We start from the raw sequence: 17590 nt of genomic DNA, 5'->3' as shown, positions 1-17590 counted from the left end.
TAGAATCTTTAAGATTTTTTAAAACACAAAAGTGTTCCATAACCATCTTGTCTAAAAACAGAAAAGAGATCAGGTAACCTCCAAAGATTCCTTCTAATCTTAAATTACAGAATTAAGATTCTAACGGCAGGTGACATTTGCTTTACAGATTAGCAAACTAAGCAGTTTTACAAAGGTAACTGGGCTAATTTGGGGGTGGGCAATCAAACCAATATTCAGTGTCCTAGTTCCCAGCTCCCTTGCCCAGGGCCCTTTTCACAGAATTCCTCGATCACATTTGCTAGTATGCACTAAGAGTTGAATTCTGCTTATATCTCTAGAGCTTGTTGGTCTGATAAATAACACATTTCTCTTCATTCAGGCTGGCCTGTGTTTGAATTTCACGAGCAGCTATAGAGTAGGATGGCTAAAGCCTCAGGAAATAAAGCTGGGGATTTTGCTGCAATGAGATTTCTTATATTAAATCAAATAGTTCACTGATATTTGCAAGTATATAGATATTACTTTATAGAGCTAATTATTTATTCTTTGGAAATTGCTTGATTTCACAAATTCTGTTCCTCACATAAAACCCAGACTCAAAGTTTCAAGCAGTATCAAAGAGGCAAAGAAGGTCTTAAAGTAGTTAACAGAAGTGTGTTCAGAAACCACAATGGTTCCGTGAATTGTTCAGTGTAACTATATCTTACACTGTTTTTGCCATAATGCATATAAGCTATTGACTTGCGCTCTTCATGGTAGCCACTAGCCATGTATGGTTGTTTAAATGTAAATTATAAGTTCAGTTTCTTTGTTGCACCAGCCACATGTCAAGCCCTCAAGAGCCACATGAGGCTGGTGGCCCTCATACTGGTCAAAGCACATAAAGAGCATTTCCAACAGAAAATTCTATTGGATAGCGTTAGTATAGCCGAGTAGAGAAATGTGATACAAAATACTGAATTTAAAAGGACAAAAAGTCGCAGTATTAGTTCACAAAAGAAATAGGATTTCTTTAAGTAAGATGCAAAGATATTTAGCTTTCAAAACAGATCTTCAAATTCACTGTGAATACAAAGCCTAGAAAAAAATGCCATGTACTACATTCACACATGGTCCATCTAACAGGACCTAATCATGAAAGTCTGAAGAATATGACAGCTTCCAGCAGGATTTAGAAAGTAGTCACAAAATGCCACCACTGTTCTCATCCTCATAACAAAAACAAGCCAGAAAACCTCCCAAGTTACAGTTAGTGTTGCTTTCAACCCATCAGGCGGCTGAGGACATAAGGAAACCTGGAAGGACTACTAGGAAGTGACAAGCTGCTTTGATCCCTGACAAACAGTTAGACTAAGAATTAAACAAGGATTTAAAAAAAAAAAAAAAAAAAAAAAAAGCCAAATTTTTAATGAACTATTGACAGCATGGGTTCTGGCATGAGAAACTGGAATTCCATGGGGCCCCAGTCCTGGAGCAAGTCTACACCCACCTACCAAGGCTTTCCCTCAGGCCTTCACCAACTGCAGGAGTTAGTCTGCCAAAAGCTGGAGGGAGAGCAAGATATCCCCAGACATGAAGTGTCCTAGGAGGCCTCTCCCTAGGTAAAGAGACTGTCCTCCCAAACACTCTGAACTAAGCAAAAGATGGGAGAGAAGCCCCCATAACATATTCTGGATGTTCAGCGAGTAAATGACAGCTACAACCTGAAGGCCAGGAACAGACACCAAGTTGGCAAGGTATCTCCTGAAGAAGATGAAAACAAGAAGAACTTTACATTAACCCTGAAAAGGGCATCTGAACTGTAAAGCAGAAAGAGTTATCCCAGTCTTGAAAACGAATAGTTCAGTCATCAAGCTAAAAGCAGAGTGCCACAGCCTCATTCGTTCTGAACAACCTTGAAGGCCCAGAGGAGACCACTCAAATTAAGGCAGCTTTGCCAAGCCCAGCTCAACGAGACACCCCATGGACTCAGTCCCCCATTTTAGCAGCCTAAAGAAAGGCACTCCCTTTCTTAGAAGGATTATGTCCACAGTATTCAAATAAAATGTATGTCTACCATATAATCAACTACTGATGTATTCGTTAAGGACCAAGAAAGCGTCACCTGGAGTCAAAGAGAAGCAGATCTAGAGATGGCCTGGATGATGGACTCACGGGTCATACTATCTCAAAAGATATTTGTAAAAATGCTACAGGGGGCACCTGGGAGGCTCAGTCATTAAGTGTCTGCCTTGGGCTCAGGTCATGATCCTAGAGTCCTGGGATCAAAGGCAGTATGGGGCTCCATGCTCGGGGGAAAGACTGCTGCTCCCTCTTCCACTCCCCCTACTTGTATTCCTGCTCCTGCTGTCTCCCTCTCTCACTCTCTCTCTCTGGTTCTGTCAAATAAATAAATGAATCTTTTAAAAATTCTGAAGGACATAATGAAAAGCGGACACAGTGTAGGAGATGGGCAATTTATAAAGTCATGGAAATCATTTTTAAGAGCATGTTAAAGGGACACCCGGTGGCTCAATTGGTTAAGCCGATGCCTTTGGCTCAGGTCATGATCCCAGCATCTTGGGATCAAGTCCCACATTGGGCTCCTTGCTCGACAGGGAGCCTGCTTCTCTCTCCGCCTCTGCCTGCTGGTGCATGCGCGCACGTTCGCGCGCGCTCTCTCTCTCTCTCTGACAAATAAATAAATAAAATCTTAAGAACATGTTAGAAATTAAAGATGTATCAACAAAAAATTCATTAAATGAACTTCAGGATAACCAGAACACTGCTGAGAAATGAACCAGTGAACCTAAACCCAGACCAACATAAAGCATGCAAACTCAAACACCACAGAAGGGAAAGAAAAATGAAAGAACAGAGAACCCCAGGGCTGTGGTACGGTGTGAAGCACTGTAATATAAGCGTAACTGAGGACGAGAAAAAGAAAAGGATATTGGAGATCTATTTCAGGAGATAATGACTGAAATAATTGATTTTCTAAAAATCGGTTCATGACTACCAGAAGCACAGCCACGGAGGAAGAATACCCAGACAAACAAGCCCACACCTAGCCACCCCCAGTGAAGCTGCTGAAAATCCCAAGTAAAGGGCAAACCATAAAAGCACAGCCAGACATATGAAGACACATTATATACAAGATAAAAATGACACAAATAACTCATTTCTCACCAGAAACTACAACAAAAGACAATGGAAGGGCATCTTTAAAAGTCCTGGGAAGAAAACGACAGTCATCATGGGATTCTATAACCAGTAAAAATACCTTTCGAAAATAGAAGCAGAATGTAACACTTTCAGACAGCTAAAACTTGAGAGAATCGGTCTCCATCAGACCTATACTCCAAAACAGGTCAAAAGAAGTTTTTCAGGATGAAAAAAGAAATGACACCAGATAGAATCCCAGATATATAAAACAAAGAACAGAAATGTTACTCCATCGGATGTCTATAATTTAAAAAAAAACAAAAACGAAAAGCTATATTCAACTCAAGCTGAGTAACAATCCAGTGGCAGCGACAAGCATATAAAGAAGCAATTCTATATGAGTATTAAAAAAATTTAGCAAGAGGTATGGACAATGAGTTACAGCAACAGAGAAAAGGGCACCCAACTCGTCCACATAAATACTCCTTTACTTTGGAAATAACCGAGAAATACACAATTGTCTCCATGTGATTAGAGGTCCCAAAGTGAGTGACTCTATGTGCCTCGGTACCCCAATTCTTGATACTGGTTTTAAAAAATTAGACCAAAAATTTAAGAATTGGGATTGGTTCCTCCCCCTGTCCTCTGAATCACTACTTCATTGCTGTAACTTCTCCACAGAGATCAATTCTTGAGTGTTAAATACATGCCGACTCCACACACCACACACAAAGTAGCTGAATATGTTAAACTCATAATGAAGTGAAATTAAGCAAAACAGCATTAATGTAGCATCAATATTATAAATGTAAACACGTCAATGAATGGGAATAGTAAGCGTAAGCAATTCACAAGTTAATTTGTAAATATATAACCCAATGGCTCCATCAGTGATAGTTACCAAAAAAATTCTAATTTCACCACGAACCAAAACTTTATAAGATTCTCTCAGTCACTGAGTCCCTTCTGTATTTTATACACTGTGTTAAGAGCTTGAAAGGCAGCATCAGGATGAATGCATTTGCTAATTTTTTTTTTTTTTAAGATTTTAGAGAGAGAACACAAGCAGGAGGAGCGGCAGGCAGAGGGAGAAGCAAGCTCCTCACTGGGCAAGGAGGCCAATACGAGACTCGATCCTGGGTACCTGGGATCACGACCTGAGCTGAAGGCAGACGCTCAACCAATTCAGCCACCCAGGCGCCCTGCATTTAATTTTTAAAATAAGGAAACTGCCTGGCTAAATAATAAAGTATAAGCTCCAAAACACTTTTATACATAACAATTTCATAGTATTTAACTTATACAACCCCATAAATGAAAAAAAAATTCCATTATATTTTTAGAAGTAGAGCTGCATTTGTTTCAATAAACAGCATCATAAGTTGTACAACAACAACAATAAAATAGAATGAGCACACCGCCCCCATAGGCTTAGCACCTAAACTCTGGGGGAAGGTTGGATTTTATTCAAGTGGAAAACAATTTCACACATTACCACTAGGATAGCTAAAGGCAAGGTAGGAAAAATTAGCACAAAAAGCCATAGGAGTAGGAGAAAAATACATACAATCCTTCTATGCTGGAACAGTAAATTGAATTTGTTGAGTACCTTGGGCTTAGAGTAAAAGCATCCCCAGGTATGTGATGCTCTTACGGAACCCTGTGGGTATATTCCCATCATCTGGGCACTACTGACAAAGCTAGGTACAAAATGAACTTTACCTATCAAATCATTTTAAACGTTCTAAAGTTGTGGGGTGGGGGGGAGGGTTTGTTTTTGTTTCAAGGAAGGATGCTGTGACTCCGCACAGAAATGAGGGTGGGTGTGAGAAACATTCCTAATTTTTCTCTCACAGAATTACTCAATTTGCTTAAAGGCACAATGGAACCCAAAAGCAAAAGTTTTAAATGACTTTGTCCATAAATACACAATAGGAATCCCTGTTATGCTGACTAGAAGTTGGTTATTTTGTATTCAGCAATTTCACTGGGAGGTTTCGCAATCTGTGCACTTGCATAGCTACTTTTCATTTTACATGAATTCTCTTAAAGTTGAGCTAGAAACCCAACCCAAGGAGGTAAACTATATCAACGACTTGCCTTTGCTGAAGAACTGGTTAAACACACAGAAGACCGAGAGAATTCTATTTTAGTACTGTTTGGAGGTGGTACACCACTCTTAATTAATATGGCTTCAGCTGTGTCTGGGTGTACAGAGTTTTATAAATTAATATCACTTATCTTCACGGGAAGTTAAATGAGCACCCTACTGAGTATTATCTCACACTGATAATCAGTAATTACAGTTTAAATAAAATTAATTAAACCAAAAACAGGCTTTAAAAAACTATCTGGATTTTAAGCTATAGTATAACACTACAATAGTGACAAAGTTCTTTTACAGTGTTTTAAATACTATCAGCATTGATTTTTTTTAATTTAAAACAAAAGGAAGATACTGTAATTATTAGCCATTTTAAATTTGAAAAGCCCGAAAAAGTATCCTAAATCTACTTCCTTAGAACCTCTAAAGGAAGTACCTATTTTCATGCAATCCAAGAGAATGAAGCAAATAAAAGTTCATTGTAATTATAAGTTAATTCCATGTGAATGCATACCTGAAATCTAGAAAAAAATTACTTAAAATTATCTACCAATTTTCACGCAATCTTGTCCTAACTATATTTAAGAAGATGGGGACACCTGGGTAGATCAGTCAATTGAGTGTCCAACTCACGTCATGATCTCTGGGGAGGGGGGTTGGTGGGATGGACTTCCGCATCCAGGTCTGGGCTCTGTGCTCACGGAGGAGTCTGCTTCTCTCTCTCTCTCTCTCTCTCTCTCTCTCCCCCCCTTCCCCTCCTCCCTCCTTCCCTCTGTCCCCGCCCCCCCTGGCTTGTGCTCTCTCTCTAAAATAAATAAATCTTAAAAAAAAAAAAAGAAAGTTGAGGAAGGAGAAGGAAAAAAAAAAACCTAACAGCTAAAATCGCTTGGCTTTTTAATTAACTTTATTACTATACAAGCAACTTGCTGATTAAAAAATGGGCTCCTGAGTCTGAATTCTGGATCCTGCCCAGCCACCTGCTTGTTGTGTCAAAGCTAAGGAAGCTATTTAAATCTTTCATGATAATACCTATCCCCTGCGAGTTGTTAATAGGAAATGAAGTTCCTTCTCACCTTTCTGCTTTGGGTTAAGGCCTGAAATGCCTTCGGAGACCACTCTATCAAATGGATTCCATACTCCGCATCATCACCGCACACAGTTTATTCCCTTTTCGTGTCCTTTCACAAGACTTGTGAAAACATGCAATTCCTTGATTTATTTTGAGAAAGTTGATGGGTCTCTTCCCCACTAAAATATAAGGGGCATGCTAGACAAACCATCAACTGTCATAGTCACTATGGTAGCCAGTCTCTAAGATAGTCCCAAATAATTCTGACTTGTATAAACAGTAGGATACTGTGGAAATTATGGAGTGTGGTTTCTAAGACCAGATCATAAAAGACCACACCAGGAAGGCACTCAAGACCTGGTAGAGGTCCACATGGCAAAGAAATGAGCTAAAGAAACTAAAGAGGCCGAGAAGCCTCTTGCCAACAGCCATGCGAGTGTGCCATCTTAGAAGCCCAGCTGAGCCTTCAGATGACTTATTATATAGCAACAGAGGACTACTAGGTCCTCAGAGAGTAAGAGTTATATAGCTCGAACCAACATCTTCATTACAGTCTCATGGGACTCGAAGCCAAAACCACATACTAAGGCAACTACCAAATTCCTGCCCCCAGAAAAAGTGCAAGAAACTAAACGATTGCTGTTTTAAGTCACTAAAATTTGGGGGTAACTGTTAACACAGCAACAGGAAACTATTATAGTCACTGCTGTATGTGACTAGCAGGTAGAACCTAGCAGAACCTAGCAGATAGCTAGCAATCAATTAGCACATGGTGTAAGTGAATGAGCAATTACTGGATAAAATATATAAGATACAGTACCATCCATGAAGAGGCTTACCAACTGAAGAAAAAAACAGGAGAAGCTACTATAAATAAAGATAAAATATATAGATGACCCCAAGAAAAAAAATCATAAGCCAAATAAACTAGCAATGGAAAGGAATAAGTGATTAATTCTGGTGTGAGGGAACCTCAAAATAGGCTTGAAAAGAGGATACATCAGGGAACCCTGTGAGGCTGATGGGAGAATTATGGAAGATGGTACACGTTGACAGTCCAAAGACATGCTTGCCTGTTCCATGGTCTTAACTGAAGGGCTGGTGCCATCAGCACTAAGATAGAACTAAGATAGATCCAGAACTAAGACCTGGACTAAGATAGAACTCTTTTTTTTTTTTTTTTTTTTAAAGATTTTATTTATTTATTTGACAGAGAGAAATCACAAGTAGATGGAGAGGCAGGCAGAGAGAGAGAGAGGGAAGCAGGCTCTCTGCTGAGCAGAGAGCCCGATGCGGGACTCGATCCCAGGACTCTGAGATCATGACCTGAGCCGAAGGCAGCGGCTTAACCCACTGAGCCACCCAGGCGCCCAAGATAGAACTCTTTTAAGGGGAAATTGGCCATTCATCCTTGCAGGTGTGAAGAACTAACCATTCCATTCTGAGGCCACATCCGAGCACTCAGGAACAATTCCCACCAAGCCACCCACTATAACACTCTAACTTTAATAGCCCTTAGTGTGAGAAATGGCCCTCCCTGCCCTTAAATTTAGGTTTTAGTGAAATTCTAAGACGTTCCTTAGCCAGAGGCTTTGACAAGAAAGTTTACCATCACCCCCCACCCCCCCGAAATGTACCTACTTACAGTAATTTACATTTAAATTTCAGAGGTTATCTTATTCAATAAGAAGCATACTCACTAGGTTATTAAAATTCCTTGAAAATGAATTGCAGGGACACCTGGGTGGCTCAGTCATTAAGCATCTGCCTTTGGCTCGGGCATGATCCCAGAGTCCTGGGATCAAGTCCTATATCAGGCTCCCTGCTCAGTGGAAGCCTGCTTCTCCCTCTCCCACTCTCCTTGCTTGTGTTCCCTCTCCCACTGTGTCTCCTGTCAAATAAATAAATAAAATCTTTTAAAATAAAATAAATTACAATATGCCTTCTACAGCCAACTGTTGCAGAGCTGCCAGTGAAGATGCCCACACAGGAGAAAACGGAGGCCCCCAACAACTACCAGCACCAACTTCCCAGTCAGAAGTGAACACCCCCCATAATGGATTCTCCAGCCCCAGCAAGACTTAGCATGACTGCAGCCTGAGCCAGTGCTGTGCTTATAATCTCATGGAAGACCTCAAACCACCACTATCCCACTAAGCTCCTTCCAAATTTTAGACCCAAGAAACTGAAATGCTATATATTTATTTTTTGTTTTAACCCACTCAGCTTTAGGATAATTATATAACAACAGAAGACTAATACAGAGCTCCTCAGAGGATACTTTTAAATGACTAAAATAGGTATAATAACAAAAAACAGTATTATTAAAATATTTTAAAATTTTATAGAAATAGGTCTTCATGAACTCATCATAGAACATGGGTAACAGGAAATCTAATTTCAACATAGTGTTTAAACACAAACCACCTTTTGAAGTATCTTTAATCACTAATGTGCTTTGAACGTATCTGTTTTCTGTGGTATAATAAATTCACAGGTCAAATCCTTCTGTATGTGTTTGGAATTTGTTTTCACCTACATTCATAACTTAAAAAAAAAAAAAAAAACCTAAGTTTTACTTAAAGATTAATGAAGATAAAGAAATTAATTTTTTTTTTCTCTTCCAGTTCAAGGACACCATGCATTTTACTACAGACCCCTGGTGTCCATGGCCTACGGCTGAAGAACCCCTGGTAGGTACAGAATAACAGAAATCAAGGTGGAAAAGTAAACAACTCAAGTTCTAATGCCTTTCATGCATTGGTGGCAGAAACTACAAGACCTCAAGTTGAGACCAACCAGGAGAACTGCACCAGAAATGCTCAAAAAGAGCTAGAAGCTTTTGAAGGAAGAAGCTAACAGGAATGAAAAGTCTTCAAAGAACATCTAGGTTTCAATTAGAGCAAGAAGGAAAAACAAACATTCAAAGACAGGCTTTGACTGCCAACGGGTAAAGTAGGAGGGCTTGAGAAGAACAGAGGAGTTGGGAGAGGATATCAGAGAAAAAAGAATAAATGGACCTGGATGGTCAGAGAGGCATCTGGGTGCTGATATGGATGGGCTAGGACTTCTGATTTTGACTTAGATCAACAGAAAATCATCTGAATTGTAGTAATAATGAAAACCAATAAGGAAACAAATCATGAAACCATATAGATCGACTCTTCTTAAATCATCTTCTCTCTGTCCCTACTGCTACTGTCCTGCTTCTGGGCACCTGGACAACAGCCATAGCCTCCTCACTTACCTCTAAGTCTGCTCTGTCCCTCTACACCCAAACACTCCGAGCTACTCTCTATATTGACATCATTTTGATCTTACTGAAATGCAAATCCAAACCTGCCCCTCACTCTTATGCTTAAAAACCTTTCAACTTTTGCATCCCCATTATTCAGAGAAGGGCATTCCAATTTTACCATGGCTCAAGAAGGTCCAGCTTGATCTAAACTGCACTTTTACTTCAGACAATCTCTTCACCACTCCAGCCCTCTTACGTTGTAGGACCCAGATGTAATGAAAAAAAGCCAGAGTCTCTTAAAAGTGCATGTTGTTCCCTGTGCCTAAATCCTATCTACAACCACAACTCCTATCCCATCCCCTTAATCTGGCTCATTTCAACTCCATCTTCAGCTCTCAGTTAACTACATCTTAGGTAGGAGCCTTCCCGACTCAAGACTGAGCAAGATGCCCACAAGTCTGGTGCCTGCCATTACCTAGTAACAACACTATTCTGAAACTACCTCTATCATATGTTTACTCTACCACGGTATAAGAACAGAATTATTATTTTATTCACTACTGGACCTACTCCTAGAATTCCACATCGTCCAAGCATATAGTGGGTGTTCTATTCGTTTTTGTTAAGTGAATAATAAATAGCTTTCTATCTTCCATGTCTGGGATACAAGCCATAGCTTCTTGCTTTGCCAATTCTTTCCCAACAAAATCAGGAAGAACTCCAAGTGTTATGGTTTTATATATTGAAAATAACCTAGACTTCTTCCTGACACTGATCCTTTGAGTATTAGTCCCCTAGACTGAACACAACCTTGACTTCTGTAATGCAACACCACGTGAGAAGAAAAATATCCACTCAAAGGAAAAAACAGTCACTTAAAAAGAATATTCAAACAATCCCTAAGTTATACCTACTCACATCTTTAAGTACAATTCTAATTTCCTACATGCAAAAACTATATACATAAAAGGAAATATAAATTAGCTCTGTAGATAAATATTACACTTTTTAGAAGACATAGATGAGTAATACTGATAAACAAAATTTCCTGAAAACATCAACAATTGCTATTTGCCAATCCAACATTTCCATTAGGAATCCACTCAGTTAGTATCCAGGAAGTAAAATTATCAGAGTAAAAAAATACTACAACTTCTGCCAGCTTAGATTCCAACTTGTGCTTCAGAAATAGTGGAAAAGTCACCTTCTCTACCAAGTCCTCTCCCAACATCAAAGCTGACCTTATACTTCCAATGAACACTAAATACAGTACGATGGGCCTGGGACAGTATTATTGTACACCTATACAACTGTAAACTGTATACACATCTCCTTTCCCACTGTTCCCAGAGGCAGAGAGAGTCATATTTATCTTTGTATTCCTATAACAGTACTAACCACTCAAATGCTTAATGAATGAAGGGAGAAAAGGATGAATAAACGAGTCTGCACACCCACTACATCTTAGTATATTCAACTCTGAGAGCTCTTGATCTTATTCCTAAGTTCCTACTGATTTGAGTAGGAGCTCTCTAAACTATCCCATAAATATTTAAAGATTCTAAGATAGTACTTAAGTGTTACTACTGAAAACCTAAGTACAGGAAGCTCTAATTAACTCATATTAATGGGCTCAGAACGGCTCACCTGACTTAGTGAATAATTTAAGCTTATAGAATTTATTTGATGTATTTTACCACATACATTCAATTGTCCCAGGCCATGCTGGTTTATTTACTTTACAAAGAAAAGTTTCTTTTGAATATATCATTTCAAAGAAAAACTGGAAAATACCATACTCTCTGCATTATTATTCATGGTTTTTAAACCTACCAAGGAAAATAGAAGTTCATAAAAATTCAAAATGAACTTAAATTATAGTACAGAAAGTTTTATGTCCCATTAGGCCAATAAAGAAAATTTAATTAATTCTTTTAAGTTAAGCTCTTTTTTTTAAAGTTGATGATTTATGTTCTGTTAAGTGAGTTGCAAGTGAGGTACATAATCAGATAAAAATGATTATTTTCTTTCATAAGTACAACGTCCAATTAATTTAGCATTTATCCCACAAAGGAGGTCACATTTAGGTAGATCCAAGAATAGCCTGCAGAAAGGCCAAACACAGTCCTGTTAAACTTATTCATCTGGGCAACTCTTCTTTGAGCAGATCACTCTCACGTAACACAATTAGGAACATGCTGGAGTAATCTGGTAGCTGTTATATTGAGTTAGTCACAAGGCCCACAGAGAACAATAAAAGCCTCTCAAAACACTCATCAGAACCCACAACCAGGTGTTACCTTCAATGGCTTAGAAGACCAATGGCTCGAAGGCCATTACTAGATCCATGAATTGGTTTCCCATAGAGAGTTTTCCCATGTCTTTTACAATTAAAAAAAAAGAAAAAAAAAGATTCATATCCTTTACTCGTTGACATCTCTCATTCGCACACATAAAGGTCTCTCAGTTTTGTTTATTGGAAATACTAAAAATAACTCATTTCTAATTATAGAAAACTTCTTAGAATATTTTTACAATTGTAATTCTCAGAATTAAGATCAATGACTAGGATACAATTTTTCCTTATCAATTTAAAGGTCAGAAGTCTCATACAAATGGCTTCAAGGGGGAAAACAAGAAAATATACTTTGAGATTTTATACTGGCACTCCCAGTGGAGAAAGGAATAGTATTTAAAAAGCAATATAACTCTTTTGGTAAAGACCATGTTCTCTAGAATCAGTCTGTCATAGTCTTTTCTCACCACCCCCATGACATTGAACAAGTTATTAAATCTCTCTTGCTCAGTTTTGCCATTTTTCAAAATGGGAATAGTAATTTTCACAAGCTTCTAAGGGGGCATTAAGTATTTATAAAGCTAATATTTGGAACACTACTTAGCATAAAGCTAACAATTAGAGGGTCTTTATGTTGACTAAGAAATGCCTATCAAGTTAGAGAGGCAGGATCCTACCATAAAGGTCTTATAGGTCATATTAAAGAGTTCAGGCTTGACTTATAGATAACAGGAGCACCTAAGCAGTTTCAAATGAGGTAAAATAAGGTCAGATATATAATTTAGATGGGTCAGCCTGGTGTGCAGGAAGCTGACTTTTTAGGGAGCAACAGAGTTTCTTAAAAATCCTGACAAGAGATAGGGAGCCTTATGTTCTGATAGAAGGAATAGAGAAAAGGAAATAGATTCAAGAAATCATCATCAAGAAGCTACCTTCTATGAGAATATAGCAACAGAAACAAGCTTAAGAGGAAAGAAAGTCAAAGGTTTCATGTGGGGCATGTAGAGTTTCAAGTACAGATGAGACATCCATACAAAGGTATTCGGTAGGCCAGTGCAGTAATAGGTCTCAACTTAAAGGTCATAGACAAAGACATGGACTAAGGGGATCCACCCCAGTCCAGTACTATACACAGAGGGGAGCAGTGGCTGAAAGAAAGAAACCTGATAAATAATAGTTTAAGACAGGCAGGGGAAAACCACACAAAATAGAAAAAGGTCATAGGGATACAAAAATCAATAAGGTTTCTGTCCCTAAAAACAAGAAATATTTGTCCAAAGAGGAAGGGAATAACTATATCAAGTATAGCCAATAAATCCAGTAAATTTCCAAAGACTATAATTTAATGAATATTACTGGGGATATAAGTAGTCATTTTATAATGATGAAAGATTTACTGCAATCCTAAGTATATATGCACTTAATTGCAGAGCTTTAAAATATATGGAGCAAAACTTATAGAACTGAAAAGAGAAATAAAAATCCAAAATCATAGTTGGAAACTTCCCTCTTCTCTCTCAATTATTAGAACAAGTGAACAGAAAAATCCAGAATATATGAACAACACTGTCAACCAATAGGACTTATAGACTAATTCTAAAACAAGTAGAATGCACACATAACATTCACAAAGACAGACCACATTCTGGAAAGAGAGGACTCAAAAATGAAAATGATTGAAGTCACACAAACTATGATCCCTGGCCACAAGAGAATTAAGTTTTAAGTCAGTAATAGAATGATCAGGAAAAGCCAAATATTTAAAAGTTAAACACAGATCTAAATAACCAATGGGTTAAAAAAGAAATCAACAGGAAATCAGAAGATATTTTGAATATTCAGAAAATGATACAGCTAAAGTAGCTCTCAGAGGAAAATTTATAGTGTAATTTTTTTATATTAGGAAGCAAAAGCCTCAAATCAATTATGTAAGTTACTACTTTAAGAAACCATAAAAAGGGCGCCTGGGTGGCTCAGTGGGTTAAGCCGCTGCCTTCGGCTCAGGTCATGATCTCAGGGTCCTGGGATCGAGTCCCGCATCGGGCTCTCTGCTCAGCAGGGAGCCTGCTTCCTCCTCTCTCTCTCTCTGCCTGCCTCTCTGTCTACTTGTGATCTCTCTCTGTCAAATAAATAAATAAAATCTTAAAAAAAAAAAAAAAAAAAAAAGAAACCATAAAAAGATAAAGGCAAAAGGAAAGATAAAAGCAAAGTTATCATCCAGAAATTAATGAAACCTAAAACTGTTTTTCTGAGATCAATAAAATTGACAAATCTCTACCCAGACTGTTAAACAGCAGGGCGAGGGGAAAGCGGGGCCGGGGGACAGAAGACAAGTTACTAATCAGGATTAGAAAGGGGGGGAAAGATCCTATATATAAGAATAAAGATCCTATATATAAAAGGATAAGGAAATATCACAAAAACCTAATTCAAAATACAGATATGAAAAAATTCCTTGAAAACCCAAAGCCCACTCAAGAATGATTTGAATGGCCCTATATCTTGTGATAGACATTACAAGATAGGAATAGCAAATAAGCACAGTAAAAGATGCTCAACATCATTACTCATTAGGGGAAACAATTTGTCAGTTTCTTATAAAGTTAGTAATAGTTACCACCTGATTCCCCTTCCAAAATGAAAACCGGCCCACAAGAACTATATCCAAATGTTCACAGCTTTACTCAGTACCCAAAAACTAGAGACCCAAACTACTGAATATAGAAACTGTAGTATTACCAAACAATGGAATACTATTCAGTAATAAAAAGAACAAATTTCTGATACACCAAAGCACAAGAGGGGTCTCAAAAGAGTTACACTAAGTAAAAGAAGCCAGACACTCCATTTATATGAAATCCTAGAAACTGAATTGTGTAGTGCAGTAAGCTGATTCATGATTCCCAAGAACCAAAATGGGCAGGGGGTTTGGGGGAGGGCAGGAAGGATTGACCATAAAGAGCACAAAGGGAATCTTTTGAGGGTGATGGAAAACTTTCTATCATAATCATCGTGTATACATGATTGCATATATTTGTCAAAATTCATCAGGTTACAGCCATAAAATTGGTGCATTTTGTTATAAAGAAATCCTTCCTCTTTCTTTAAAAAAAAAAAAAAAAAAGCATATTCCTACTTATACCACTAGTACAGTGAATACATAGTTCACCAAGTGTGTTGGCAGTGTTTCTCCCTTAAAAAGCTCTATCACCAGGGATACCAAGGCTCCACAGCTTAATGAGTCCTCCGCATTCACACAGCTAGCAAGCGGCAGAACTAGCACCTGAACCCAGACTTCCACTTTCAACCACAAGTCATGAAGTGAAGAGCAGACACTTGGAGAGACCGGAGGACCTCTTCTGGTTGCTGTCTAAGCCAATGTCCATTTTCAAGCTATGGTTGTGAGCCATGTGTGGGACAAGAGATCAATGCAGTGGATCTGATCTGCACCCAAACCTTTTTTTTTTTTTTTTTTTTAATGGAATGGAGAGGAGTAAAAATACAATAGAAAGGAGTGGAAAAGATCAGAGTTTGCAATGCTCAGAAACATTAAATAATTGTTTATAAAATTGTTTCAGTTGAGATGAGAATTTATGTGTATGTGTGCGGGGCGGTACTTCTTACTGCAGGTCCCGGCCAAGAGAGTGTGTAAATCATTACTGCAGGCCACACCAGAGATTATGATAGTAATACGGGCTGCGGGAGGGATAAAAGACAAGACAATCAGCAGGGGCCCCACACTTTAAACAAATGGTTGTGAGGGACAGTAAGCAAGTTAAAACAACTTCTAGACCACAAAAACACTCCGCGGACACACTGATGGAGAATTCAGCATCGAGTCATCCACGTTCAGTTTCTTTTTGTTTACCTTTCCTAACTGGGCTCCCTTCACTGCCCTTGTCTCAATCCTTTTGTCTCTCCATGGAAAGAGCGCTTTTCAACCCAGATGTAGACAATCGATGGTTGTAAACTAAACGACCTTTTCACCTTGCATTGCTCTTTATACACCGTGATTGCTCAAGTATTTGTAGAAACAACACGGTTTCAAGTATATCAACTCTGCCCAGGGATCTCCACACCAGAGCAGGACTTTGCGCAAACGGACAGTGTTCTATGAAATCCTGACTGTAACTCAAGAAATAACTTGAAACGTGAAATATTTTTGTAGGCCTTCATCACAACAAATTAAAAGGAGATGAATTTTTAACATTAATGCTTCCCAGAATGTTTCAACTTAATGTTTCTAAAATACTCATTCAAACATGTGACTATAGGTGACACCATTCTTATGCACCTTCTCTCATGTTCTGCCCAAAACACGCTATTCTCACATTAAAGAGTTCTAAATTGGGGCACCTAGGTGGCTCAGTTAAGCATCTGCCTTCAGCTCAGGTCATGATCTCAGGGTCCTGGGATCCAGTACTGCATCAGGCTCCTCGCTCAGCGAGGAATCAGCTTCTCCTTCTCCCTCTGCTTGCCTCTCCCCCTGTTTATGCCCTCTCCCTCTCTGTCAAATAAAATCTTTCTTTAAAAGTTCTAAATTAAGAATACACATGCAACATGTATGTGGGGTGGCCACTTTAATTAGAAAACACTGGCAGCACACACTAAAGCTTCCACGGCAAATGCTTCCCTAAGCTCTAACTCCCCAGAAACACTTTACGGAGGCTCTTAGATATCCAGCTACCCTTAACTCCTTTCCTCCGAGTTGTGCACTGGTCTGTGACACAATGTTTGAGGCTCAACTACAAATGTATCACATCATCCCACTGTCTATACATTGGAAAATATTTTTTAAAGGGGTGTAAAAGGGACAGAAATGAATGCAGCCATGCAACACATTTCAACTTAAGCAAAACTCGGAACTCTATGAGGAAAGTAGAGAAGGTATAATTAGTCCTGCTTTACAAATAAGTGAACATTCAAGTTAATTGATTTGCCAAGGTCAAAGAGCTAAGAGGTGAAGTTTGTTCTTTCCACAAGAGTTTCCGGATTCCTCATCCAATGCCCTTTCCACAGTGCATCAATCAATGAGTAAGGTTTGCTTTTCAGAGCTTCTTATTCAGCAGAGCCAGGCTTCTTCTCTATGCTCTACAGCAAAGCATCCAGCTGCCTGCTTGATCCTTCCCTGGACTTAAGCACCAGCATATTCAAGAGCCAGGCTAAAGTACAAGAGCAGAAGTGAGTAGTGGGAGCTGGGGAGACCAGTCAGCCGGTCAAGGGGGAAAAGGTTAAGGAGGAATCTAGAAGAAACATTTGTGGGCACACTGAAGATAAAAGCAGGGAAAAGGCAACCATTAGGGATCCAGGCAGGTGGTCAAAATTCTGACAGCAAGCTCTTACCAAAGCTATTTTTTGTTTTTGTTTTGTTTTTAAAGCTTTTTTTTCCTGTGCAAAGGCAAGGGTCCATTTCTGGAAAGCCCAACCAGGACCAAGTTATCCCCATGTCCAAGGAAACCACAATACCAGGCAAGTAATCAAAAACAGGGATTCATTCTTTTATTCGTTCAATGAAAAACTAATGAAAATGCTTACCATGTACCAGAGAGCATACCTACAATTAAAATACTGCTTCTTCCTTGAAGATGTTTAAACTGATGAGAAGATCATAGAGTGATATACTGCTTTGATAGAAATACCACACAAGACACTATGGTAACTTCCCAAAAGTTCTGACCTTCCCAAGCCCGATTACAAGGATGAGGGGAGAGCAGGGATGGAGGCAAAAGGGAGAGAGAAAACTACAGTCTTCACTGA

At 38.8% G+C, this 17590-nt stretch overlaps 1 protein-coding gene across 4 annotated transcripts in view; it reads right to left on the bottom strand.

Moving 5' to 3' along the window:
• DIAPH3 (diaphanous related formin 3) overlaps positions 1-17590 on the bottom strand; it is a 499636-nt gene that overhangs the window by 454439 nt on the left and 27607 nt on the right. The window lies entirely within an intron of this gene.

Source organism: Mustela putorius, unplaced genomic scaffold (genome assembly GCF_011764305.1).
Source record: "Mustela putorius furo isolate JIRA1106 unplaced genomic scaffold, ASM1176430v1.1 tig00000179_pilon_pilon_pilon, whole genome shotgun sequence".
NCBI lineage: Eukaryota > Metazoa > Chordata > Mammalia > Carnivora > Mustelidae > Mustela > Mustela putorius.
The sequence above is the reverse complement of the archived record's forward strand: the minus strand, read 5'-3'. Positions and strand labels throughout refer to the sequence as shown.